Source organism: Rhinoderma darwinii, unplaced genomic scaffold, assembly GCF_050947455.1.
Source record: "Rhinoderma darwinii isolate aRhiDar2 unplaced genomic scaffold, aRhiDar2.hap1 Scaffold_737, whole genome shotgun sequence".
NCBI classification, from domain to species: domain Eukaryota; kingdom Metazoa; phylum Chordata; class Amphibia; order Anura; family Rhinodermatidae; genus Rhinoderma; species Rhinoderma darwinii.
The window spans coordinates 19382-45323 of NW_027464299.1; the positions used below are offsets into that span (position 1 = coordinate 19382).

Genomic DNA, 25942 nt, shown 5'->3' on the forward strand with positions numbered 1-25942 from the left:
TGCATTGTCCAACAGGTGTTGAAATAATGGGATTAAAAGGGGAGATCCCTTCAGAAAGACAGAAACAATAGCAAAGACAAAAAACACTTTTGGAATCTGCTTTTAGTCTGCTTTTAGTCAACACATAAGGAAAGGGTGCACCGGTCCTGGAAATACTGCAATACCAGGTCAATGCGTGGAGTGGACAGAGCAAGCTCTATTTCCATCTCCCTGTTCTAAAAATCCATTTAATATATGGTCCCCAGATAGGGGACGTATCAGATATTAAACTGATAAGAACAGATACTACACTTGATCTTAGCCAAAAGGCCGAGAAGCGATAACCCGAACGGGCCGCGCGTTGCCCGAGCCTGCCCGATACTGCTGTTCAGCCCTTGCAGCGATTCAGCCTACTTCTAGGCAATTCCATGGGGCCCTGCAGGCTCACACACTCACAGCTACACGGGAGGTGAATAAAGGCCGGAGAGGAAGCCAGACAGGATTTGCTTCTTTTGCTTGCACCACAATGCAGTGCTGAAAGAGGAGGAATCTACATAAAAACGCCTTCCTGGCAACGCCCAAATGCCCTGCTGCCATGCAGATAAACACTGGCAGCGGCAGCAAGTGCATGCCCACAGCCACCCCTTGTTCCTTCACACCTTGTATCAGCTGTAATCCAGTCCAGTCCAGTGCTGCCTGCTGAGCAGCACTGACCAACACTGCCTGGGCCCAGGCTTTTATCTCTGAGGCCCCATTATGATGTCAGAAAGCTGGCTCTGGAATCCTGAGGGCTCCACTATGACACGTGCAAAGTTCCGTCTGAACTTTATATAAGACGGTGAGGCTCAGTCAGTCACTCAGTGTTGCCTGAGAGGGCAACACTGCAACAGCCGGCCGCCAGGCTGTCTTTTTTTTGCACAGCTAGTTGCCTCCAGGAGGCCACAAGAGGGAGACAAGGGACTGCAAAATGGAAAATAGGCATCCACCAACTTTACAGACAACTTCTCCTTGCTCCTACAACCTCCATCCTTGCACAGTTTGTTATTCTTCTAGGTAACATAGTAACAAATCCAAATTGCTGCTCTCTTTGTAGGCAAGCAAGGCTTTGTTGCAACTGCAATTCTTACTTCTTCTTGAAATGTAGGGACGACAGTACATTCCATCACATCCATCTAGTGTACACAGGTAGGTCCATTGTGGCGGGCAGGCGAGCGGGCGGGCTGCTTTATTGGCTGTTTGCTGTTCCCCTACTCCACTCCACTATTTGACTGTTGTGCTGCATCAATCAATCAATCAATCAATCAATCAATCAATCAATCAATCAATCAATCAATCAATCAATCAGTGGCTGGCTCAGGTGCAGCTCTTTAACTTACCTAAAAGGGAGGGCGGAGAGAAGACAAGGAAGGTGAATGAGGTGTTCCAATGTGAAATGCCGGAAACACAGAAACACAGACGACACACAACAAGAGGTGGCAATCTATTCATTAATTGCATTTAATCAATGAGCTCATTATCACTCATGCATTGTCCAACAGGTGTTGAAATAATGGGATTAAAAGGGGAGATCCCTTCAGAAAGACAGAAACAATAGCAAAGACAAAAAACACTTTTGGAATCTGCTTTTAGTCAACACATAAGGAAAGGGTGCACCGGTCCTGGAAATACTGCAATACCAGGTCAATGCGTGGAGTGGACAGAGCAAGCTCTATTTCCATCTCCCTGTTCTAAAAATCCATTTAATATATGGTCCCCAGATAGGGGACGTATCAGATATTAAACTGATAAGAACAGATACTACACTTGATCTTAGCCAAAAGGCCGAGAAGCGATAACCCGAACGGGCCGCGCGTTGCCCGAGCCTGCCCGATACTGCTGTTCAGCCCTTGCAGCGATTCAGCCTACTTCTAGGCAATTCCATGGGGCCCTGCAGGCTCACACACTCACAGCTACACGGGAGGTGAATAAAGGCCGGAGAGGAAGCCAGACAGGATTTGCTTCTTTTGCTTGCACCACAATGCAGTGCTGAAAGAGGAGGAATCTACATAAAAACGCCTTCCTGGCAACGCCCAAATGCCCTGCTGCCATGCAGATAAACACTGGCAGCGGCAGCAAGTGCATGCCCACAGCCACCCCTTGTTCCTTCACACCTTGTATCAGCTGTAATCCAGTCCAGTCCAGTGCTGCCTGCTGAGCAGCACTGACCAACACTGCCTGGGCCCAGGCTTTTATCTCTGAGGCCCCATTATGATGTCAGAAAGCTGGCTCTGGAATCCTGAGGGCTCCACTATGACACGTGCAAAGTTCCGTCTGAACTTTATATAAGACGGTGAGGCTCAGTCAGTCACTCAGTGTTGCCTGAGAGGGCAACACTGCAACAGCCGGCCGCCAGGCTGTCTTTTTTTTGCACAGCTAGTTGCCTCCAGGAGGCCACAAGAGGGAGACAAGGGACTGCAAAATGGAAAATAGGCATCCACCAACTTTACAGACAACTTCTCCTTGCTCCTACAACCTCCATCCTTGCACAGTTTGTTATTCTTCTAGGTAACATAGTAACAAATCCAAATTGCTGCTCTCTTTGTAGGCAAGCAAGGCTTTGTTGCAACTGCAATTCTTACTTCTTCTTGAAATGTAGGGACGACAGTACATTCCATCACATCCATCTAGTGTACACAGGTAGGTCCATTGTGGCGGGCAGGCGAGCGGGCGGGCTGCTTTATTGGCTGTTTGCTGTTCCCCTACTCCACTCCACTATTTGACTGTTGTGCTGCATCAATCAATCAATCAATCAATCAATCAATCAATCAATCAATCAATCAGTGGCTGGCTCAGGTGCAGCTCTTTAACTTACCTAAAAGGGAGGGCGGAGAGAAGACAAGGAAGGTGAATGAGGTGTTCCAATGTGAAATGCCGGAAACACAGAAACACAGACGACACACAACAAGAGGTGGCAATCTATTCATTAATTGCATTTAATCAATGAGCTCATTATCACTCATGCATTGTCCAACAGGTGTTGAAATAATGGGATTAAAAGGGGAGATCCCTTCAGAAAGACAGAAACAATAGCAAAGACAAAAAACACTTTTGGAATCTGCTTTTAGTCAACACATAAGGAAAGGGTGCACCGGTCCTGGAAATACTGCAATACCAGGTCAATGCGTGGAGTGGACAGAGCAAGCTCTATTTCCATCTCCCTGTTCTAAAAATCCATTTAATATATGGTCCCCAGATAGGGGACGTATCAGATATTAAACTGATAAGAACAGATACTACACTTGATCTTAGCCAAAAGGCCGAGAAGCGATAACCCGAACGGGCCGCGCGTTGCCCGAGCCTGCCCGATACTGCTGTTCAGCCCTTGCAGCGATTCAGCCTACTTCTAGGCAATTCCATGGGGCCCTGCAGGCTCACACACTCACAGCTACACGGGAGGTGAATAAAGGCCGGAGAGGAAGCCAGACAGGATTTGCTTCTTTTGCTTGCACCACAATGCAGTGCTGAAAGAGGAGGAATCTACATAAAAACGCCTTCCTGGCAACGCCCAAATGCCCTGCTGCCATGCAGATAAACACTGGCAGCGGCAGCAAGTGCATGCCCACAGCCACCCCTTGTTCCTTCACACCTTGTATCAGCTGTAATCCAGTCCAGTCCAGTGCTGCCTGCTGAGCAGCACTGACCAACACTGCCTGGGCCCAGGCTTTTATCTCTGAGGCCCCATTATGATGTCAGAAAGCTGGCTCTGGAATCCTGAGGGCTCCACTATGACACGTGCAAAGTTCCGTCTGAACTTTATATAAGACGGTGAGGCTCAGTCAGTCACTCAGTGTTGCCTGAGAGGGCAACACTGCAACAGCCGGCCGCCAGGCTGTCTTTTTTTTGCACAGCTAGTTGCCTCCAGGAGGCCACAAGAGGGAGACAAGGGACTGCAAAATGGAAAATAGGCATCCACCAACTTTACAGACAACTTCTCCTTGCTCCTACAACCTCCATCCTTGCACAGTTTGTTATTCTTCTAGGTAACATAGTAACAAATCCAAATTGCTGCTCTCTTTGTAGGCAAGCAAGGCTTTGTTGCAACTGCAATTCTTACTTCTTCTTGAAATGTAGGGACGACAGTACATTCCATCACATCCATCTAGTGTACACAGGTAGGTCCATTGTGGCGGGCAGGCGAGCGGGCGGGCTGCTTTATTGGCTGTTTGCTGTTCCCCTACTCCACTCCACTATTTGACTGTTGTGCTGCATCAATCAATCAATCAATCAATCAATCAATCAATCAATCAATCAATCAATCAATCAATCAGTGGCTGGCTCAGGTGCAGCTCTTTAACTTACCTAAAAGGGAGGGCGGAGAGAAGACAAGGAAGGTGAATGAGGTGTTCCAATGTGAAATGCCGGAAACACAGAAACACAGACGACACACAACAAGAGGTGGCAATCTATTCATTAATTGCATTTAATCAATGAGCTCATTATCACTCATGCATTGTCCAACAGGTGTTGAAATAATGGGATTAAAAGGGGAGATCCCTTCAGAAAGACAGAAACAATAGCAAAGACAAAAAACACTTTTGGAATCTGCTTTTAGTCAACACATAAGGAAAGGGTGCACCGGTCCTGGAAATACTGCAATACCAGGTCAATGCGTGGAGTGGACAGAGCAAGCTCTATTTCCATCTCCCTGTTCTAAAAATCCATTTAATATATGGTCCCCAGATAGGGGACGTATCAGATATTAAACTGATAAGAACAGATACTACACTTGATCTTAGCCAAAAGGCCGAGAAGCGATAACCCGAACGGGCCGCGCGTTGCCCGAGCCTGCCCGATACTGCTGTTCAGCCCTTGCAGCGATTCAGCCTACTTCTAGGCAATTCCATGGGGCCCTGCAGGCTCACACACTCACAGCTACACGGGAGGTGAATAAAGGCCGGAGAGGAAGCCAGACAGGATTTGCTTCTTTTGCTTGCACCACAATGCAGTGCTGAAAGAGGAGGAATCTACATAAAAACGCCTTCCTGGCAACGCCCAAATGCCCTGCTGCCATGCAGATAAACACTGGCAGCGGCAGCAAGTGCATGCCCACAGCCACCCCTTGTTCCTTCACACCTTGTATCAGCTGTAATCCAGTCCAGTCCAGTGCTGCCTGCTGAGCAGCACTGACCAACACTGCCTGGGCCCAGGCTTTTATCTCTGAGGCCCCATTATGATGTCAGAAAGCTGGCTCTGGAATCCTGAGGGCTCCACTATGACACGTGCAAAGTTCCGTCTGAACTTTATATAAGACGGTGAGGCTCAGTCAGTCACTCAGTGTTGCCTGAGAGGGCAACACTGCAACAGCCGGCCGCCAGGCTGTCTTTTTTTTGCACAGCTAGTTGCCTCCAGGAGGCCACAAGAGGGAGACAAGGGACTGCAAAATGGAAAATAGGCATCCACCAACTTTACAGACAACTTCTCCTTGCTCCTACAACCTCCATCCTTGCACAGTTTGTTATTCTTCTAGGTAACATAGTAACAAATCCAAATTGCTGCTCTCTTTGTAGGCAAGCAAGGCTTTGTTGCAACTGCAATTCTTACTTCTTCTTGAAATGTAGGGACGACAGTACATTCCATCACATCCATCTAGTGTACACAGGTAGGTCCATTGTGGCGGGCAGGCGAGCGGGCGGGCTGCTTTATTGGCTGTTTGCTGTTCCCCTACTCCACTCCACTATTTGACTGTTGTGCTGCATCAATCAATCAATCAATCAATCAATCAATCAATCAATCAATCAATCAATCAATCAATCAATCAATCAGTGGCTGGCTCAGGTGCAGCTCTTTAACTTACCTAAAAGGGAGGGCGGAGAGAAGACAAGGAAGGTGAATGAGGTGTTCCAATGTGAAATGCCGGAAACACAGAAACACAGACGACACACAACAAGAGGTGGCAATCTATTCATTAATTGCATTTAATCAATGAGCTCATTATCACTCATGCATTGTCCAACAGGTGTTGAAATAATGGGATTAAAAGGGGAGATCCCTTCAGAAAGACAGAAACAATAGCAAAGACAAAAAACACTTTTGGAATCTGCTTTTAGTCAACACATAAGGAAAGGGTGCACCGGTCCTGGAAATACTGCAATACCAGGTCAATGCGTGGAGTGGACAGAGCAAGCTCTATTTCCATCTCCCTGTTCTAAAAATCCATTTAATATATGGTCCCCAGATAGGGGACGTATCAAATATTAAACTGATAAGAACAGATACTACACTTGATCTTAGCCAAAAGGCCGAGAAGCGATAACCCGAACGGGCCGCGCGTTGCCCGAGCCTGCCCGATACTGCTGTTCAGCCCTTGCAGCGATTCAGCCTACTTCTAGGCAATTCCATGGGGCCCTGCAGGCTCACACACTCACAGCTACACGGGAGGTGAATAAAGGCCGGAGAGGAAGCCAGACAGGATTTGCTTCTTTTGCTTGCACCACAATGCAGTGCTGAAAGAGGAGGAATCTACATAAAAACGCCTTCCTGGCAACGCCCAAATGCCCTGCTGCCATGCAGATAAACACTGGCAGCGGCAGCAAGTGCATGCCCACAGCCACCCCTTGTTCCTTCACACCTTGTATCAGCTGTAATCCAGTCCAGTCCAGTGCTGCCTGCTGAGCAGCACTGACCAACACTGCCTGGGCCCAGGCTTTTATCTCTGAGGCCCCATTATGATGTCAGAAAGGTGGCTCTGGAATCCTGAGGGCTCCACTATGACACGTGCAAAGTTCCGTCTGAACTTTATATAAGACGGTGAGGCTCAGTCAGTCACTCAGTGTTGCCTGAGAGGGCAACACTGCAACAGCCGGCCGCCAGGCTGTCTTTTTTTTGCACAGCTAGTTGCCTCCAGGAGGCCACAAGAGGGAGACAAGGGACTGCAAAATGGAAAATAGGCATCCACCAACTTTACAGACAACTTCTCCTTGCTCCTACAACCTCCATCCTTGCACAGTTTGTTATTCTTCTAGGTAACATAGTAACAAATCCAAATTGCTGCTCTCTTTGTAGGCAAGCAAGGCTTTGTTGCAACTGCAATTCTTACTTCTTCTTGAAATGTAGGGACGACAGTACATTCCATCACATCCATCTAGTGTACACAGGTAGGTCCATTGTGGCGGGCAGGCGAGCGGGCGGGCTGCTTTATTGGCTGTTTGCTGTTCCCCTACTCCACTCCACTATTTGACTGTTGTGCTGCATCAATCAATCAATCAATCAATCAATCAATCAATCAATCAATCAATCAATCAGTGGCTGGCTCAGGTGCAGCTCTTTAACTTACCTAAAAGGGAGGGCGGAGAGAAGACAAGGAAGGTGAATGAGGTGTTCCAATGTGAAATGCCGGAAACACAGAAACACAGACGACACACAACAAGAGGTGGCAATCTATTCATTAATTGCATTTAATCAATGAGCTCATTATCACTCATGCATTGTCCAACAGGTGTTGAAATAATGGGATTAAAAGGGGAGATCCCTTCAGAAAGACAGAAACAATAGCAAAGACAAAAAACACTTTTGGAATCTGCTTTTAGTCAACACATAAGGAAAGGGTGCACCGGTCCTGGAAATACTGCAATACCAGGTCAATGCGTGGAGTGGACAGAGCAAGCTCTATTTCCATCTCCCTGTTCTAAAAATCCATTTAATATATGGTCCCCAGATAGGGGACGTATCAGATATTAAACTGATAAGAACAGATACTACACTTGATCTTAGCCAAAAGGCCGAGAAGCGATAACCCGAACGGGCCGCGCGTTGCCCGAGCCTGCCCGATACTGCTGTTCAGCCCTTGCAGCGATTCAGCCTACTTCTAGGCAATTCCATGGGGCCCTGCAGGCTCACACACTCACAGCTACACGGGAGGTGAATAAAGGCCGGAGAGGAAGCCAGACAGGATTTGCTTCTTTTGCTTGCACCACAATGCAGTGCTGAAAGAGGAGGAATCTACATAAAAACGCCTTCCTGGCAACGCCCAAATGCCCTGCTGCCATGCAGATAAACACTGGCAGCGGCAGCAAGTGCATGCCCACAGCCACCCCTTGTTCCTTCACACCTTGTATCAGCTGTAATCCAGTCCAGTCCAGTGCTGCCTGCTGAGCAGCACTGACCAACACTGCCTGGGCCCAGGCTTTTATCTCTGAGGCCCCATTATGATGTCAGAAAGCTGGCTCTGGAATCCTGAGGGCTCCACTATGACACGTGCAAAGTTCCGTCTGAACTTTATATAAGACGGTGAGGCTCAGTCAGTCACTCAGTGTTGCCTGAGAGGGCAACACTGCAACAGCCGGCCGCCAGGCTGTCTTTTTTTTGCACAGCTAGTTGCCTCCAGGAGGCCACAAGAGGGAGACAAGGGACTGCAAAATGGAAAATAGGCATCCACCAACTTTACAGACAACTTCTCCTTGCTCCTACAACCTCCATCCTTGCACAGTTTGTTATTCTTCTAGGTAACATAGTAACAAATCCAAATTGCTGCTCTCTTTGTAGGCAAGCAAGGCTTTGTTGCAACTGCAATTCTTACTTCTTCTTGAAATGTAGGGACGACAGTACATTCCATCACATCCATCTAGTGTACACAGGTAGGTCCATTGTGGCGGGCAGGCGAGCGGGCGGGCTGCTTTATTGGCTGTTTGCTGTTCCCCTACTCCACTCCACTATTTGACTGTTGTGCTGCATCAATCAATCAATCAATCAATCAATCAATCAATCAATCAATCAATCAGTGGCTGGCTCAGGTGCAGCTCTTTAACTTACCTAAAAGGGAGGGCGGAGAGAAGACAAGGAAGGTGAATGAGGTATTCCAATGTGAAATGCCGGAAACACAGAAACACAGACGACACACAACAAGAGGTGGCAATCTATTCATTAATTGCATTTAATCAATGAGATCATTATCACTCATGCATTGTCCAACAGGTGTTGAAATAATGGGATTAAAAGGGGAGATCCCTTCAGAAAGACAGAAACAATAGCAAAGACAAAAAACACTTTTGGAATCTGCTTTTAGTCAACACATAAGGAAAGGGTGCACCGGTCCTGGAAATACTGCAATACCAGGTCAATGCGTGGAATGGACAGAGCAAGCTCTATTTCCATCTCCCTGTTCTAAAAATCCATTTAATATATGGTCCCCAGATAGGGGACGTATCAGATATTAAACTGATAAGAACAGATACTACACTTGATCTTAGCCAAAAGGCCGAGAAGCGATAACCCGAACGGGCCGCGCGTTGCCCGAGCCTGCCCGATACTGCTGTTCAGCCCTTGCAGCGATTCAGCCTACTTCTAGGCAATTCCATGGGGCCCTGCAGGCTCACACACTCACAGCTACACGGGAGGTGAATAAAGGCCGGAGAGGAAGCCAGACAGGATTTGCTTCTTTTGCTTGCACCACAATGCAGTGCTGAAAGAGGAGGAATCTACATAAAAACGCCTTCCTGGCAACGCCCAAATGCCCTGCTGCCATGCAGATAAACACTGGCAGCGGCAGCAAGTGCATGCCCACAGCCACCCCTTGTTCCTTCACACCTTGTATCAGCTGTAATCCAGTCCAGTCCAGTGCTGCCTGCTGAGCAGCACTGACCAACACTGCCTGGGCCCAGGCTTTTATCTCTGAGGCCCCATTATGATGTCAGAAAGCTGGCTCTGGAATCCTGAGGGCTCCACTATGACACGTGCAAAGTTCCGTCTGAACTTTATATAAGACGGTGAGGCTCAGTCAGTCACTCAGTGTTGCCTGAGAGGGCAACACTGCAACAGCCGGCCGCCAGGCTGTCTTTTTTTTGCACAGCTAGTTGCCTCCAGGAGGCCACAAGAGGGAGACAAGGGACTGCAAAATGGAAAATAGGCATCCACCAACTTTACAGACAACTTCTCCTTGCTCCTACAACCTCCATCCTTGCACAGTTTGTTATTCTTCTAGGTAACATAGTAACAAATCCAAATTGCTGCTCTCTTTGTAGGCAAGCAAGGCTTTGTTGCAACTGCAATTCTTACTTCTTCTTGAAATGTAGGGACGACAGTACATTCCATCACATCCATCTAGTGTACACAGGTAGGTCCATTGTGGCGGGCAGGCGAGCGGGCGGGCTGCTTTATTGGCTGTTTGCTGTTCCCCTACTCCACTCCACTATTTGACTGTTGTGCTGCATCAATCAATCAATCAATCAATCAATCAATCAATCAATCAATCAATCAATCAATCAGTGGCTGGCTCAGGTGCAGCTCTTTAACTTACCTAAAAGGGAGGGCGGAGAGAAGACAAGGAAGGTGAATGAGGTGTTCCAATGTGAAATGCCGGAAACACAGAAACACAGACGACACACAACAAGAGGTGGCAATCTATTCATTAATTGCATTTAATCAATGAGCTCATTATCACTCATGCATTGTCCAACAGGTGTTGAAATAATGGGATTAAAAGGGGAGATCCCTTCAGAAAGACAGAAACAATAGCAAAGACAAAAAACACTTTTGGAATCTGCTTTTAGTCAACACATAAGGAAAGGGTGCACCGGTCCTGGAAATACTGCAATACCAGGTCAATGCGTGGAGTGGACAGAGCAAGCTCTATTTCCATCTCCCTGTTCTAAAAATCCATTTAATATATGGTCCCCAGATAGGGGACGTATCAGATATTAAACTGATAAGAACAGATACTACACTTGATCTTAGCCAAAAGGCCGAGAAGCGATAACCCGAACGGGCCGCGCGTTGCCCGAGCCTGCCCGATACTGCTGTTCAGCCCTTGCAGCGATTCAGCCTACTTCTAGGCAATTCCATGGGGCCCTGCAGGCTCACACACTCACAGCTAGAAGCCAGACAGGATTTGCTTCTTTTGCTTGCACCACAATGCAGTGCTGAAAGAGGAGGAATCTACATAAAAACGCCTTCCTGGCAACGCCCAAATGCCCTGCTGCCATGCAGATAAACACTGGCAGCGGCAGCAAGTGCATGCCCACAGCCACCCCTTGTTCCTTCACACCTTGTATCAGCTGTAATCCAGTCCAGTCCAGTGCTGCCTGCTGAGCAGCACTGACCAACACTGCCTGGGCCCAGGCTTTTATCTCTGAGGCCCCATTATGATGTCAGAAAGCTGGCTCTGGAATCCTGAGGGCTCCACTATGACACGTGCAAAGTTCCGTCTGAACTTTATATAAGACGGTGAGGCTCAGTCAGTCACTCAGTGTTGCCTGAGAGGGCAACACTGCAACAGCCGGCCGCCAGGCTGTCTTTTTTTTGCACAGCTAGTTGCCTCCAGGAGGCCACAAGAGGGAGACAAGGGACTGCAAAATGGAAAATAGGCATCCACCAACTTTACAGACAACTTCTCCTTGCTCCTACAACCTCCATCCTTGCACAGTTTGTTATTCTTCTAGGTAACATAGTAACAAATCCAAATTGCTGCTCTCTTTGTAGGCAAGCAAGGCTTTGTTGCAACTGCAATTCTTACTTCTTCTTGAAATGTAGGGACGACAGTACATTCCATCACATCCATCTAGTGTACACAGGTAGGTCCATTGTGGCGGGCAGGCGAGCGGGCGGGCTGCTTTATTGGCTGTTTGCTGTTCCCCTACTCCACTCCACTATTTGACTGTTGTGCTGCATCAATCAATCAATCAATCAATCAATCAATCAATCAATCAATCAATCAATCAATCAATCAATCAATCAATCAGTGGCTGGCTCAGGTGCAGCTCTTTAACTTACCTAAAAGGGAGGGCGGAGAGAAGACAAGGAAGGTGAATGAGGTGTTCCAATGTGAAATGCCGGAAACACAGAAACACAGACGACACACAACAAGAGGTGGCAATCTATTCATTAATTGCATTTAATCAATGAGCTCATTATCACTCATGCATTGTCCAACAGGTGTTGAAATAATGGGATTAAAAGGGGAGATCCCTTCAGAAAGACAGAAACAATAGCAAAGACAAAAAACACTTTTGGAATCTGCTTTTAGTCAACACATAAGGAAAGGGTGCACCGGTCCTGGAAATACTGCAATACCAGGTCAATGCGTGGAGTGGACAGAGCAAGCTCTATTTCCATCTCCCTGTTCTAAAAATCCATTTAATATATGGTCCCCAGATAGGGGACGTATCAGATATTAAACTGATAAGAACAGATACTACACTTGATCTTAGCCAAAAGGCCGAGAAGCGATAACCCGAACGGGCCGCGCGTTGCCCGAGCCTGCCCGATACTGCTGTTCAGCCCTTGCAGCGATTCAGCCTACTTCTAGGCAATTCCATGGGGCCCTGCAGGCTCACACACTCACAGCTAGAAGCCAGACAGGATTTGCTTCTTTTGCTTGCACCACAATGCAGTGCTGAAAGAGGAGGAATCTACATAAAAACGCCTTCCTGGCAACGCCCAAATGCCCTGCTGCCATGCAGATAAACACTGGCAGCGGCAGCAAGTGCATGCCCACAGCCACCCCTTGTTCCTTCACACCTTGTATCAGCTGTAATCCAGTCCAGTCCAGTGCTGCCTGCTGAGCAGCACTGACCAACACTGCCTGGGCCCAGGCTTTTATCTCTGAGGCCCCATTATGATGTCAGAAAGCTGGCTCTGGAATCCTGAGGGCTCCACTATGACACGTGCAAAGTTCCGTCTGAACTTTATATAAGACGGTGAGGCTCAGTCAGTCACTCAGTGTTGCCTGAGAGGGCAACACTGCAACAGCCAGCCGCCAGGCTGTCTTTTTTTTGCACAGCTAGTTGCCTCCAGGAGGCCACAAGAGGGAGACAAGGGACTGCAAAATGGAAAATAGGCATCCACCAACTTTACAGACAACTTCTCCTTGCTCCTACAACCTCCATCCTTGCACAGTTTGTTATTCTTCTAGGTAACATAGTAACAAATCCAAATTGCTGCTCTCTTTGTAGGCAAGCAAGGCTTTGTTGCAACTGCAATTCTTACTTCTTCTTGAAATGTAGGGACGACAGTACATTCCATCACATCCATCTAGTGTACACAGGTAGGTCCATTGTGGCGGGCAGGCGAGCGGGCGGGCTGCTTTATTGGCTGTTTGCTGTTCCCCTACTCCACTCCACTATTTGACTGTTGCGCTGCATCAATCAATCAATCAATCAATCAATCAATCAATCAATCAATCAATCAATCAATCAATCAGTGGCTGGCTCAGGTGCAGCTCTTTAACTTACCTAAAAGGGAGGGCGGAGAGAAGACAAGGAAGGTGAATGAGGTGTTCCAATGTGAAATGCCGGAAACACAGAAACACAGACGACACACAACAAGAGGTGGCAATCTATTCATTAATTGCATTTAATCAATGAGCTCATTATCACTCATGCATTGTCCAACAGGTGTTGAAATAATGGGATTAAAAGGGGAGATCCCTTCAGAAAGACAGAAACAATAGCAAAGACAAAAAACACTTTTGGAATCTGCTTTTAGTCAACACATAAGGAAAGGGTGCACCGGTCCTGGAAATACTGCAATACCAGGTCAATGCGTGGAGTGGACAGAGCAAGCTCTATTTCCATCTCCCTGTTCTAAAAATCCATTTAATATATGGTCCCCAGATAGGGGACGTATCAGATATTAAACTGATAAGAACAGATACTACACTTGATCTTAGCCAAAAGGCCGAGAAGCGATAACCCGAACGGGCCGCGCGTTGCCCGAGCCTGCCCGATACTGCTGTTCAGCCCTTGCAGCGATTCAGCCTACTTCTAGGCAATTCCATGGGGCCCTGCAGGCTCACACACTCACAGCTACACGGGAGGTGAATAAAGGCCGGAGAGGAAGCCAGACAGGATTTGCTTCTTTTGCTTGCACCACAATGCAGTGCTGAAAGAGGAGGAATCTACATAAAAACGCCTTCCTGGCAACGCCCAAATGCCCTGCTGCCATGCAGATAAACACTGGCAGCGGCAGCAAGTGCATGCCCACAGCCACCCCTTGTTCCTTCACACCTTGTATCAGCTGTAATCCAGTCCAGTCCAGTGCTGCCTGCTGAGCAGCACTGACCAACACTGCCTGGGCCCAGGCTTTTATCTCTGAGGCCCCATTATGATGTCAGAAAGCTGGCTCTGGAATCCTGAGGGCTCCACTATGACACGTGCAAAGTTCCGTCTGAACTTTATATAAGACGGTGAGGCTCAGTCAGTCACTCAGTGTTGCCTGAGAGGGCAACACTGCAACAGCCGGCCGCCAGGCTGTCTTTTTTTTGCACAGCTAGTTGCCTCCAGGAGGCCACAAGAGGGAGACAAGGGACTGCAAAATGGAAAATAGGCATCCACCAACTTTACAGACAGCTTCTCCTTGCTCCTACAACCTCCATCCTTGCACAGTTTGTTATTCTTCTAGGTAACATAGTAACAAATCCAAATTGCTGCTCTCTTTGTAGGCAAGCAAGGCTTTGTTGCAACTGCAATTCTTACTTCTTCTTGAAATGTAGGGACGACAGTACATTCCATCACATCCATCTAGTGTACACAGGTAGGTCCATTGTGGCGGGCAGGCGAGCGGGCGGGCTGCTTTATTGGCTGTTTGCTGTTCCCCTACTCCACTCCACTATTTGACTGTTGTGCTGCATCAATCAATCAATCAATCAATCAATCAATCAATCAATCAATCAATCAGTGGCTGGCTCAGGTGCAGCTCTTTAACTTACCTAAAAGGGAGGGCGGAGAGAAGACAAGGAAGGTGAATGAGGTGTTCCAATGTGAAATGCCGGAAACACAGAAACACAGACGACACACAACAAGAGGTGGCAATCTATTCATTAATTGCATTTAATCAATGAGCTCATTATCACTCATGCATTGTCCAACAGGTGTTGAAATAATGGGATTAAAAGGGGAGATCCCTTCAGAAAGACAGAAACAATAGCAAAGACAAAAAACACTTTTGGAATCTGCTTTTAGTCAACACATAAGGAAAGGGTGCACCGGTCCTGGAAATACTGCAATACCAGGTCAATGCGTGGAGTGGACAGAGCAAGCTCTATTTCCATCTCCCTGTTCTAAAAATCCATTTAATATATGGTCCCCAGATAGGGGACGTATCAGATATTAAACTGATAAGAACAGATACTACACTTGATCTTAGCCAAAAGGCCGAGAAGCGATAACCCGAACGGGCCGCGCGTTGCCCGAGCCTGCCCGATACTGCTGTTCAGCCCTTGCAGCGATTCAGCCTACTTCTAGGCAATTCCATGGGGCCCTGCAGGCTCACACACTCACAGCTACACGGGAGGTGAATAAAGGCCGGAGAGGAAGCCAGACAGGATTTGCTTCTTTTGCTTGCACCACAATGCAGTGCTGAAAGAGGAGGAATCTACATAAAAACGCCTTCCTGGCAACGCCCAAATGCCCTGCTGCCATGCAGATAAACACTGGCAGCGGCAGCAAGTGCATGCCCACAGCCACCCCTTGTTCCTTCACACCTTGTATCAGCTGTAATCCAGTCCAGTCCAGTGCTGCCTGCTGAGCAGCACTGACCAACACTGCCTGGGCCCAGGCTTTTATCTCTGAGGCCCCATTATGATGTCAGAAAGCTGGCTCTGGAATCCTGAGGGCTCCACTATGACACGTGCAAAGTTCCGTCTGAACTTTATATAAGACGGTGAGGCTCAGTCAGTCACTCAGTGTTGCCTGAGAGGGCAACACTGCAACAGCCGGCCGCCAGGCTGTCTTTTTTTTGCACAGCTAGTTGCCTCCAGGAGGCCACAAGAGGGAGACAAGGGACTGCAAAATGGAAAATAGGCATCCACCAACTTTACAGACAACTTCTCCTTGCTCCTACAACCTCCATCCTTGCACAGTTTGTTATTCTTCTAGGTAACATAGTAACAAATCCAAATTGCTGCTCTCTTTGTAGGCAAGCAAGGCTTTGTTGCAACTGCAATTCTTACTTCTTCTTGAAATGTAGGGACGACAGTACATTCCATCACATCCATCTAGTGTACACAGGTAGGTCCATTGTGGCGGGCAGGCGAGCGGGCGGGCTGCTTTATTGGCTGTTTGCTGTTCCCCTACTCCACTCCACTATTTGACTGTTGTGCTGCATCAATCAATCAATCAATCAATCAATCAATCAATCAATCAATCAGTGGCTGGCTCAGGTGCAGCTCTTTAACTTACCTAAAAGGGAGGGCGGAGAGAAGACAAGGAAGGTGAATGAGGTGTTCCAATGTGAAATGCCGGAAACACAGAAACACAGACGACACACAACAAGAGGTGGCAATCTATTCATTAATTGCATTTAATCAATGAGCTCATTATCACTCATGCATTGTCCAACAGGTGTTGAAATAATGGGATTAAAAGGGGAGATCCCTTCAGAAAGACAGAAACAATAGCAAAGACAAAAAACACTTTTGGAATCTGCTTTTAGTCAACACATAAGGAAAGGGTGCACCGGTCCTGGAAATACTGCAATACCAGGTCAATGCGTGGAGTGGACAGAGCAAGCTCTATTTCCATCTCCCTGTTCTAAAAATCCATTTAATATATGGTCCCCAGATAGGGGACGTATCAGATATTAAACTGATAAGAACAGATACTACACTTGATCTTAGCCAAAAGGCCGAGAAGCGATAACCCGAACGGGCCGCGCGTTGCCCGAGCCTGCCCGATACTGCTGTTCAGCCCTTGCAGCGATTCAGCCTACTTCTAGGCAATTCCATGTGGCCCTGCAGGCTCACACACTCACAGCTACACGGGAGGTGAATAAAGGCCGGAGAGGAAGCCAGACAGGATTTGCTTATTTTGCTTGCACCACAATGCAGTGCTGAAAGAGGAGGAATCTACATAAAAACGCCTTCCTGGCAACGCCCAAATGCCCTGCTGCCATGCAGATAAACACTGGCAGCGGCAGCAAGTGCATGCCCACAGCCACCCCTTGTTCCTTCACACCTTGTATCAGCTGTAATCCAGTCCAGTCCAGTGCTGCCTGCTGAGCAGCACTGACCAACACTGCCTGGGCCCAGGCTTTTATCTCTGAGGCCCCATTATGATGTCAGAAAGCTGGCTCTGGAATCCTGAGGGCTCCACTATGACACGTGCAAAGTTCCGTCTGAACTTTATATAAGACGGTGAGGCTCAGTCAGTCACTCAGTGTTGCCTGAGAGGGCAACACTGCAACAGCCGGCCGCCAGGCTGTCTTTTTTTTGCACAGCTAGTTGCCTCCAGGAGGCCACAAGAGGGAGACAAGGGACTGCAAAATGGAAAATAGGCATCCACCAACTTTACAGACAACTTCTCCTTGCTCCTACAACCTCCATCCTTGCACAGTTTGTTATTCTTCTAGGTAACATAGTAACAAATCCAAATTGCTGCTCTCTTTGTAGGCAAGCAAGGCTTTGTTGCAACTGCAATTCTTACTTCTTCTTGAAATGTAGGGACGACAGTACATTCCATCACATCCATCTAGTGTACACAGGTAGGTCCATTGTGGCGGGCAGGCGAGCGGGCGGGCTGCTTTATTGGCTGTTTGCTGTTCCCCTACTCCACTCCACTATTTGACTGTTGTGCTGCATCAATCAATCAATCAATCAATCAATCAATCAATCAATCAATCAATCAGTGGCTGGCTCAGGTGCAGCTCTTTAACTTACCTAAAAGGGAGGGCGGAGAGAAGACAAGGAAGGTGAATGAGGTGTTCCAATGTGAAATGCCGGAAACACAGAAACACAGACGACACACAACAAGAGGTGGCAATCTATTCATTAATTGCATTTAATCAATGAGCTCATTATCACTCATGCATTGTCCAACAGGTGTTGAAATAATGGGATTAAAAGGGGAGATCCCTTCAGAAAGACAGAAACAATAGCAAAGACAAAAAACACTTTTGGAATCTGCTTTTAGTCAACACATAAGGAAAGGGTGCACCGGTCCTGGAAATACTGCAATACCAGGTCAATGCGTGGAGTGGACAGAGCAAGCTCTAGTTCCATCTCCCCGTTCTAAAAATCCATTTAATATATGGTCCCCAGATAGGGGACGTATCAGATATTAAACTGATAAGAACAGATACTACACTTGATCTTAGCCAAAAGGCCGAGAAGCGATAACCCGAACGGGCCGCGCGTTGCCCGAGCCTGCCCGATACTGCTGTTCAGCCCTTGCAGCGATTCAGCCTACTTCTAGGCAATTCCATGGGGCCCTGCAGGCTCACACACTCACAGCTAGAAGCCAGACAGGATTTGCTTCTTTTGCTTGCACCACAATGCAGTGCTGAAAGAGGAGGAATCTACATAAAAACGCCTTCCTGGCAACGCCCAAATGCCCTGCTGCCATGCAGATAAACACTGGCAGCGGCAGCAAGTGCATGCCCACAGCCACCCCTTGTTCCTTCACACCTTGTATCAGCTGTAATCCAGTCCAGTCCAGTGCTGCCTGCTGAGCAGCACTGACCAACACTGCCTGGGCCCAGGCTTTTATCTCTGAGGCCCCATTATGATGTCAGAAAGCTGGCTCTGGAATCCTGAGGGCTCCACTATGACACGTGCAAAGTTCCGTCTGAACTTTATATAAGACGGTGAGGCTCAGTCAGTCACTCAGTGTTGCCTGAGAGGGCAACACTGCAACAGCCGGCCGCCAGGCTGTCTTTTTTTTGCACAGCTAGTTGCCTCCAGGAGGCCACAAGAGGGAGACAAGGGACTGCAAAATGGAAAATAGGCATCCACCAACTTTACAGACAACTTCTCCTTGCTCCTACAACCTCCATCCTTGCACAGTTTGTTATTCTTCTAGGTAACATAGTAACAAATCCAAATTGCTGCTCTCTTTGTAGGCAAGCAAGGCTTTGTTGCAACTGCAATTCTTACTTCTTCTTGAAATGTAGGGACGACAGTACATTCCATCACATCCATCTAGTGTACACAGGTAGGTCCATTGTGGCGGGCAGGCGAGCGGGCGGGCTGCTTTATTGGCTGTTTGCTGTTCCCCTACTCCACTCCACTATTTGACTGTTGTGCTGCATCAATCAATCAATCAATCAATCAATCAATCAATCAATCAATCAGTGGCTGGCTCAGGTGCAGCTCTTTAACTTACCTAAAAGGGAGGGCGGAGAGAAGACAAGGAAGGTGAATGAGGTGTTCCAATGTGAAATGCCGGAAACACAGAAACACAGACGACACACAACAAGAGGTGGCAATCTATTCATTAATTGCATTTAATCAATGAGCTCATTATCACTCATGCATTGTCCAACAGGTGTTGAAATAATGGGATTAAAAGGGGAGATCCCTTCAGAAAGACAGAAACAATAGCAAAGACAAAAAACACTTTTGGAATCTGCTTTTAGTCAACACATAAGGAAAGGGTGCACCGGTCCTGGAAATACTGCAATACCAGGTCAATGCGTGGAGTGGACAGAGCAAGCTCTATTTCCATCTCCCCGTTCTAAAAATCCATTTAATATATGGTCCCCAGATAGGGGACGTATCAGATATTAAACTGATAAGAACAGATACTACACTTGATCTTAGCCAAAAGGCCGAGAAGCGATAACCCGAACGGGCCGCGCGTTGCCCGAGCCTGCCCGATACTGCTGTTCAGCCCTTGCAGCGATTCAGCCTACTTCTAGGCAATTCCATGGGGCCCTGCAGGCTCACACACTCACAGCTAGAAGCCAGACAGGATTTGCTTCTTTTGCTTGCACCACAATGCAGTGCTGAAAGAGGAGGAATCTACATAAAAACGCCTTCCTGGCAACGCCCAAATGCCCTGCTGCCATGCAGATAAACACTGGCAGCGGCAGCAAGTGCATGCCCACAGCCACCCCTTGTTCCTTCACACCTTGTATCAGCTGTAATCCAGTCCAGTCCAGTGCTGCCTGCTGAGCAGCACTGACCAACACTGCCTGGGCCCAGGCTTTTATCTCTGAGGCCCCATTATGATGTCAGAAAGCTGGCTCTGGAATCCTGAGGGCTCCACTATGACACGTGCAAAGTTCCGTCTGAACTTTATATAAGACGGTGAGGCTCAGTCAGTCACTCAGTGTTGCCTGAGAGGGCAACACTGCAACAGCCGGCCGCCAGGCTGTCTTTTTTTTGCACAGCTAGTTGCCTCCAGGAGGCCACAAGAGGGAGACAAGGGACTGCAAAATGGAAAATAGGCATCCACCAACTTTACAGACAACTTCTCCTTGCTCCTACAACCTCCATCCTTGCACAGTTTGTTATTCTTCTAGGTAACATAGTAACAAATCCAAATTGCTGCTCTCTTTGTAGGCAAGCAAGGCTTTGTTGCAACTGCAATTCTTACTTCTTCTTGAAATGTAGGGACGACAGTACATTCCATCACATCCATCTAGTGTACACAGGTAGGTCCATTGTGGCGGGCAGGCGAGCGGGCGGGCTGCTTTATTGGCTGTTTGCTGTTCCCCTACTCCACTCCACTATTTGACTGTTGTGCTGCATCAATCAATCAATCAATCAATCAATCAATCAATCAATCAATCAATCAGTGGCTGGCTCAGGTGCAGCTCTTTAACTTACCTAAAAGGGAGGGCGGAGAGAAGACAAGGAAGGTGAATGAGGTGTTCCAATGTGAAATGCCGGAAACACAGAAACACAGACGACACACAACAAGAGGTGGCAATCTATTCATTAATTGCATTTAATCAATGAGCTCATTATCACTCATGCATTGTCCAACAGGTGTTGAAATAATGGGATTAAAAGGGGAGATCCCTTCAGAAAGACAGAAACAATAGCAAAGACAAAAAACACTTTTGGAATCTGCTTTTAGTCAACACATAAGGAAAGGGTGCACCGGTCCTGGAAATACTGCAATACCAGGTCAATGCGTGGAGTGGACAGAGCAAGCTCTATTTCCATCTCCCTGTTCTAAAAATCCATTTAATATATGGTCCCCAGATAGGGGACGTATCAGATATTAAACTGATAAGAACAGATACTACACTTGATCTTAGCCAAAAGGCCGAGAAGCGATAACCCGAACGGGCCGCGCGTTGCCCGAGCCTGCCCGATACTGCTGTTCAGCCCTTGCAGCGATTCAGCCTACTTCTAGGCAATTCCATGGGGCCCTGCAGGCTCACACACTCACAGCTACACGGGAGGTGAATAAAGGCCGGAGAGGAAGCCAGACAGGATTTGCTTCTTTTGCTTGCACCACAATGCAGTGCTGAAAGAGGAGGAATCTACATAAAAACGCCTTCCTGGCAACGCCCAAATGCCCTGCTGCCATGCAGATAAACACTGGCAGCGGCAGCAAGTGCATGCCCACAGCCACCCCTTGTTCCTTCACACCTTGTATCAGCTGTAATCCAGTCCAGTCCAGTGCTGCCTGCTGAGCAGCACTGACCAACACTGCCTGGGCCCAGGCTTTTATCTCTGAGGCCCCATTATGATGTCAGAAAGCTGGCTCTGGAATCCTGAGGGCTCCACTATGACACGTGCAAAGTTCCGTCTGAACTTTATATAAGACGGTGAGGCTCAGTCAGTCACTCAGTGTTGCCTGAGAGGGCAACACTGCAACAGCCGGCCGCCAGGCTGTCTTTTTTTTGCACAGCTAGTTGCCTCCAGGAGGCCACAAGAGGGAGACAAGGGACTGCAAAATGGAAAATAGGCATCCACCAACTTTACAGACAACTTCTCCTTGCTCCTACAACCTCCATCCTTGCACAGTTTGTTATTCTTCTAGGTAACATAGTAACAAATCTAAATTGCTGCTCTCTTTGTAGGCAAGCAAGGCTTTGTTGCAACTGCAATTCTTACTTCTTCTTGAAATGTAGGGACGACAGTACATTCCATCACATCCATCTAGTGTACACAGGTAGGTCCATTGTGGCGGGCAGGCGAGCGGGCGGGCTGCTTTATTGGCTGTTTGCTGTTCCCCTACTCCACTCCACTATTTGACTGTTGTGCTGCATCAATCAATCAATCAATCAATCAATCAATCAATCAATCAATCAATCAATCAGTGGCTGGCTCAGGTGCAGCTCTTTAACTTACCTAAAAGGGAGGGCGGAGAGAAGACAAGGAAGGTGAATGAGGTGTTCCAATGTGAAATGCCGGAAACACAGAAACACAGACGACACACAACAAGAGGTGGCAATCTATTCATTAATTGCATTTAATCAATGAGCTCATTATCACTCATGCATTGTCCAACAGGTGTTGAAATAATGGGATTAAAAGGGGAGATCCCTTCAGAAAGACAGAAACAATAGCAAAGACAAAAAACACTTTTGGAATCTGCTTTTAGTCAACACATAAGGAAAGGGTGCACCGGTCCTGGAAATACTGCAATACCAGGTCAATGCGTGGAGTGGACAGAGCAAGCTCTATTTCCATCTCCCTGTTCTAAAAATCCATTTAATATATGGTCCCCAGATAGGGGACGTATCAGATATTAAACTGATAAGAACAGATACTACACTTGATCTTAGCCAAAAGGCCGAGAAGCGATAACCCGAACGGGCCGCGCGTTGCCCGAGCCTGCCCGATACTGCTGTTCAGCCCTTGCAGCGATTCAGCCTACTTCTAGGCAATTCCATGGGGCCCTGCAGGCTCACACACTCACAGCTACACGGGAGGTGAATAAAGGCCGGAGAGGAAGCCAGACAGGATTTGCTTCTTTTGCTTGCACCACAATGCAGTGCTGAAAGAGGAGGAATCTACATAAAAACGCCTTCCTGGCAACGCCCAAATGCCCTGCTGCCATGCAGATAAACACTGGCAGCGGCAGCAAGTGCATGCCCACAGCCACCCCTTGTTCCTTCACACCTTGTATCAGCTGTAATCCAGTCCAGTCCAGTGCTGCCTGCTGAGCAGCACTGACCAACACTGCCTGGGCCCAGGCTTTTATCTCTGAGGCCCCATTATGATGTCAGAAAGCTGGCTCTGGAATCCTGAGGGCTCCACTATGACACGTGCAAAGTTCCGTCTGAACTTTATATAAGACGGTGAGGCTCAGTCAGTCACTCAGTGTTGCCTGAGAGGGCAACACTGCAACAGCCGGCCGCCAGGCTGTCTTTTTTTTGCACAGCTAGTTGCCTCCAGGAGGCCACAAGAGGGAGACAAGGGACTGCAAAATGGAAAATAGGCATCCACCAACTTTACAGACAACTTCTCCTTGCTCCTACAACCTCCATCCTTGCACAGTTTGTTATTCTTCTAGGTAACATAGTAACAAATCTAAATTGCTGCTCTCTTTGTAGGCAAGCAAGGCTTTGTTGCAACTGCAATTCTTACTTCTTCTTGAAATGTAGGGACGACAGTACATTCCATCACATCCATCTAGTGTACACAGGTAGGTCCATTGTGGCGGGCAGGCGAGCGGGCGGGCTGCTTTATTGGCTGTTTGCTGTTCCCCTACTCCACTCCACTATTTGACTGTTGTGCTGCATCAATCAATCAATCAATCAATCAATCAATCAATCAATCAATCAATCAGTGGCTGGCTCAGGTGCAGCTCTTTAACTTACCTAAAAGGGAGGGCGGAGAGAAGACAAGGAAGGTGAATGAGGTGTTCCAATGTGAAATGCCGGAAACACAGAAACACAGACGACACACAACAAGAGGTGGCAATCTATTCATTAATTGCATTTAATCAATGAGCTCATTATCACTCATGCATTGTCCAACAGGTGTTGAAATAATGGGATTAAAAGGGGAGATCCCTTCAGAAAGACAGAAACAATAGCAAAGACAAAAAACACTTTTGGAATCTGCTTTTAGTCAACACATAAGGAAAGGGTGCACCGGTCCTGGAAATACTGCAATACCAGGTCAATGCGTGGAATGGACAGAGCAAGCTCTATTTCCATCTCCCTGTTCTAAAAATCCATTTAATATATGGTCCCCAGATAGGGGACGTATCAGATATTAAACTGATAAGAACAGATACTACACTTGATCTTAGCCAAAAGGCCGAGAAGCGATAACCCGAACGGGCCGCGCGTTGCCCGAGCCTGCCCGATACTGCTGTTCAGCCCTTGCAGCGATTCAGCCTACTTCTAGGCAATTCCATGGGGCCCTGCAGGCTCACACACTCACAGCTACACGGGAGGTGAATAAAGGCCGGAGAGGAAGCCAGACAGGATTTGCTTCTTTTGCTTGCACCACAATGCAGTGCTGAAAGAGGAGGAATCTACATAAAAACGCCTTCCTGGCAACGCCCAAATGCCCTGCTGCCATGCAGATAAACACTGGCAGCGGCAGCAAGTGCATGCCCACAGCCACCCCTTGTTCCTTCACACCTTGTATCAGCTGTAATCCAGTCCAGTCCAGTGCTGCCTGCTGAGCAGCACTGACCAACACTGCCTGGGCCCAGGCTTTTATCTCTGAGGCCCCATTATGATGTCAGAAAGCTGGCTCTGGAATCCTGAGGGCTCCACTATGACACGTGCAAAGTTCCGTCTGAACTTTATATAAGACGGTGAGGCTCAGTCAGTCACTCAGTGTTGCCTGAGAGGGCAACACTGCAACAGCCGGCCGCCAGGCTGTCTTTTTTTTGCACAGCTAGTTGCCTCCAGGAGGCCACAAGAGGGAGACAAGGGACTGCAAAATGGAAAATAGGCATCCACCAACTTTACAGACAACTTCTCCTTGCTCCTACAACCTCCATCCTTGCACAGTTTGTTATTCTTCTAGGTAACATAGTAACAAATCCAAATTGCTGCTCTCTTTGTAGGCAAGCAAGGCTTTGTTGCAACTGCAATTCTTACTTCTTCTTGAAATGTAGGGACGACAGTACATTCCATCACATCCATCTAGTGTACACAGGTAGGTCCATTGTGGCGGGCAGGCGAGCGGGCGGGCTGCTTTATTGGCTGTTTGCTGTTCCCCTACTCCACTCCACTATTTGACTGTTGTGCTGCATCAATCAATCAATCAATCAATCAATCAATCAATCAATCAATCAATCAATCAATCAATCAATCAATCAATCAATCAGTGGCTGGCTCAGGTGCAGCTCTTTAACTTACCTAAAAGGGAGGGCGGAGAGAAGACAAGGAAGGTGAATGAGGTGTTCCAATGTGAAATGCCGGAAACACAGAAACACAGACGACACACAACAAGAGGTGGCAATCTATTCATTAATTGCATTTAATCAATGAGCTCATTATCACTCATGCATTGTCCAACAGGTGTTGAAATAATGGGATTAAAAGGGGAGATCCCTTCAGAAAGACAGAAACAATAGCAAAGACAAAAAACACTTTTGGAATCTGCTTTTAGTCAACACATAAGGAAAGGGTGCACCGGTCCTGGAAATACTGCAATACCAGGTCAATGCGTGGAGTGGACAGAGCAAGCTCTATTTCCATCTCCCTGTTCTAAAAATCCATTTAATATATGGTCCCCAGATAGGGGACGTATCAGATATTAAACTGATAAGAACAGATACTACACTTGATCTTAGCCAAAAGGCCGAGAAGCGATAACCCGAACGGGCCGCGCGTTGCCCGAGCCTGCCCGATACTGCTGTTCAGCCCTTGCAGCGATTCAGCCTACTTCTAGGCAATTCCATGGGGCCCTGCAGGCTCACACACTCACAGCTACACGGGAGGTGAATAAAGGCCGGAGAGGAAGCCAGACAGGATTTGCTTCTTTTGCTTGCACCACAATGCAGTGCTGAAAGAGGAGGAATCTACATAAAAACGCCTTCCTGGCAACGCCCAAATGCCCTGCTGCCATGCAGATAAACACTGGCAGCGGCAGCAAGTGCATGCCCACAGCCACCCCTTGTTCCTTCACACCTTGTATCAGCTGTAATCCAGTCCAGTCCAGTGCTGCCTGCTGAGCAGCACTGACCAACACTGCCTGGGCCCAGGCTTTTATCTCTGAGGCCCCATTATGATGTCAGAAAGCTGGCTCTGGAATCCTGAGGGCTCCACTATGACACGTGCAAAGTTCCGTCTGAACTTTATATAAGACGGTGAGGCTCAGTCAGTCACTCAGTGTTGCCTGAGAGGG

At 47.7% G+C, this 25942-nt stretch overlaps 18 non-coding genes across 18 annotated transcripts; all 18 read right to left on the bottom strand.

Moving 5' to 3' along the window:
* Positions 1-130: 130 nt before the first annotated feature.
* Positions 131-321, bottom strand: LOC142729922 (U2 spliceosomal RNA). The gene has a single exon (XR_012878607.1). It is a non-coding gene; the product is annotated as a U2 spliceosomal RNA (small nuclear RNA).
* Positions 322-1621: 1300 nt separating this feature from the next.
* LOC142729934 (U2 spliceosomal RNA) lies at positions 1622-1812 on the bottom strand. The gene has a single exon (XR_012878618.1). It is a non-coding gene; the product is annotated as a U2 spliceosomal RNA (small nuclear RNA).
* A 1284-nt stretch (positions 1813-3096) lies between these two features.
* On the bottom strand, positions 3097-3287 carry LOC142729946 (U2 spliceosomal RNA). The gene has a single exon (XR_012878629.1). It is a non-coding gene; the product is annotated as a U2 spliceosomal RNA (small nuclear RNA).
* A 1296-nt stretch (positions 3288-4583) lies between these two features.
* Positions 4584-4774, bottom strand: LOC142729959 (U2 spliceosomal RNA). The gene has a single exon (XR_012878640.1). It is a non-coding gene; the product is annotated as a U2 spliceosomal RNA (small nuclear RNA).
* Positions 4775-6078: 1304 nt separating this feature from the next.
* LOC142729976 (U2 spliceosomal RNA) lies at positions 6079-6269 on the bottom strand. The gene has a single exon (XR_012878655.1). It is a non-coding gene; the product is annotated as a U2 spliceosomal RNA (small nuclear RNA).
* A 1288-nt stretch (positions 6270-7557) lies between these two features.
* Positions 7558-7748, bottom strand: LOC142729971 (U2 spliceosomal RNA). The gene has a single exon (XR_012878651.1). It is a non-coding gene; the product is annotated as a U2 spliceosomal RNA (small nuclear RNA).
* A 1284-nt stretch (positions 7749-9032) lies between these two features.
* Positions 9033-9223, bottom strand: LOC142729965 (U2 spliceosomal RNA). The gene has a single exon (XR_012878645.1). It is a non-coding gene; the product is annotated as a U2 spliceosomal RNA (small nuclear RNA).
* Positions 9224-10515: 1292 nt separating this feature from the next.
* LOC142729983 (U2 spliceosomal RNA) lies at positions 10516-10706 on the bottom strand. Its single transcript, XR_012878662.1, has one exon. It is a non-coding gene; the product is annotated as a U2 spliceosomal RNA (small nuclear RNA).
* Positions 10707-11987: 1281 nt separating this feature from the next.
* LOC142729989 (U2 spliceosomal RNA) lies at positions 11988-12178 on the bottom strand. Its single transcript, XR_012878665.1, has one exon. It is a non-coding gene; the product is annotated as a U2 spliceosomal RNA (small nuclear RNA).
* Positions 12179-13447: 1269 nt separating this feature from the next.
* Positions 13448-13638, bottom strand: LOC142729991 (U2 spliceosomal RNA). The gene has a single exon (XR_012878667.1). It is a non-coding gene; the product is annotated as a U2 spliceosomal RNA (small nuclear RNA).
* Positions 13639-14922: 1284 nt separating this feature from the next.
* Positions 14923-15113, bottom strand: LOC142729992 (U2 spliceosomal RNA). Its single transcript, XR_012878668.1, has one exon. It is a non-coding gene; the product is annotated as a U2 spliceosomal RNA (small nuclear RNA).
* Positions 15114-16393: 1280 nt separating this feature from the next.
* Positions 16394-16584, bottom strand: LOC142729993 (U2 spliceosomal RNA). Its single transcript, XR_012878669.1, has one exon. It is a non-coding gene; the product is annotated as a U2 spliceosomal RNA (small nuclear RNA).
* A 1284-nt stretch (positions 16585-17868) lies between these two features.
* LOC142730002 (U2 spliceosomal RNA) lies at positions 17869-18059 on the bottom strand. Its single transcript, XR_012878677.1, has one exon. It is a non-coding gene; the product is annotated as a U2 spliceosomal RNA (small nuclear RNA).
* Positions 18060-19312: 1253 nt separating this feature from the next.
* LOC142729956 (U2 spliceosomal RNA) lies at positions 19313-19503 on the bottom strand. The gene has a single exon (XR_012878637.1). It is a non-coding gene; the product is annotated as a U2 spliceosomal RNA (small nuclear RNA).
* Positions 19504-20760: 1257 nt separating this feature from the next.
* Positions 20761-20951, bottom strand: LOC142729994 (U2 spliceosomal RNA). The gene has a single exon (XR_012878670.1). It is a non-coding gene; the product is annotated as a U2 spliceosomal RNA (small nuclear RNA).
* A 1288-nt stretch (positions 20952-22239) lies between these two features.
* On the bottom strand, positions 22240-22430 carry LOC142729995 (U2 spliceosomal RNA). The gene has a single exon (XR_012878671.1). It is a non-coding gene; the product is annotated as a U2 spliceosomal RNA (small nuclear RNA).
* A 1284-nt stretch (positions 22431-23714) lies between these two features.
* Positions 23715-23905, bottom strand: LOC142729966 (U2 spliceosomal RNA). Its single transcript, XR_012878646.1, has one exon. It is a non-coding gene; the product is annotated as a U2 spliceosomal RNA (small nuclear RNA).
* A 1312-nt stretch (positions 23906-25217) lies between these two features.
* LOC142729997 (U2 spliceosomal RNA) lies at positions 25218-25408 on the bottom strand. Its single transcript, XR_012878672.1, has one exon. It is a non-coding gene; the product is annotated as a U2 spliceosomal RNA (small nuclear RNA).
* Between the last annotated feature and the right edge of the window lie 534 nt (positions 25409-25942).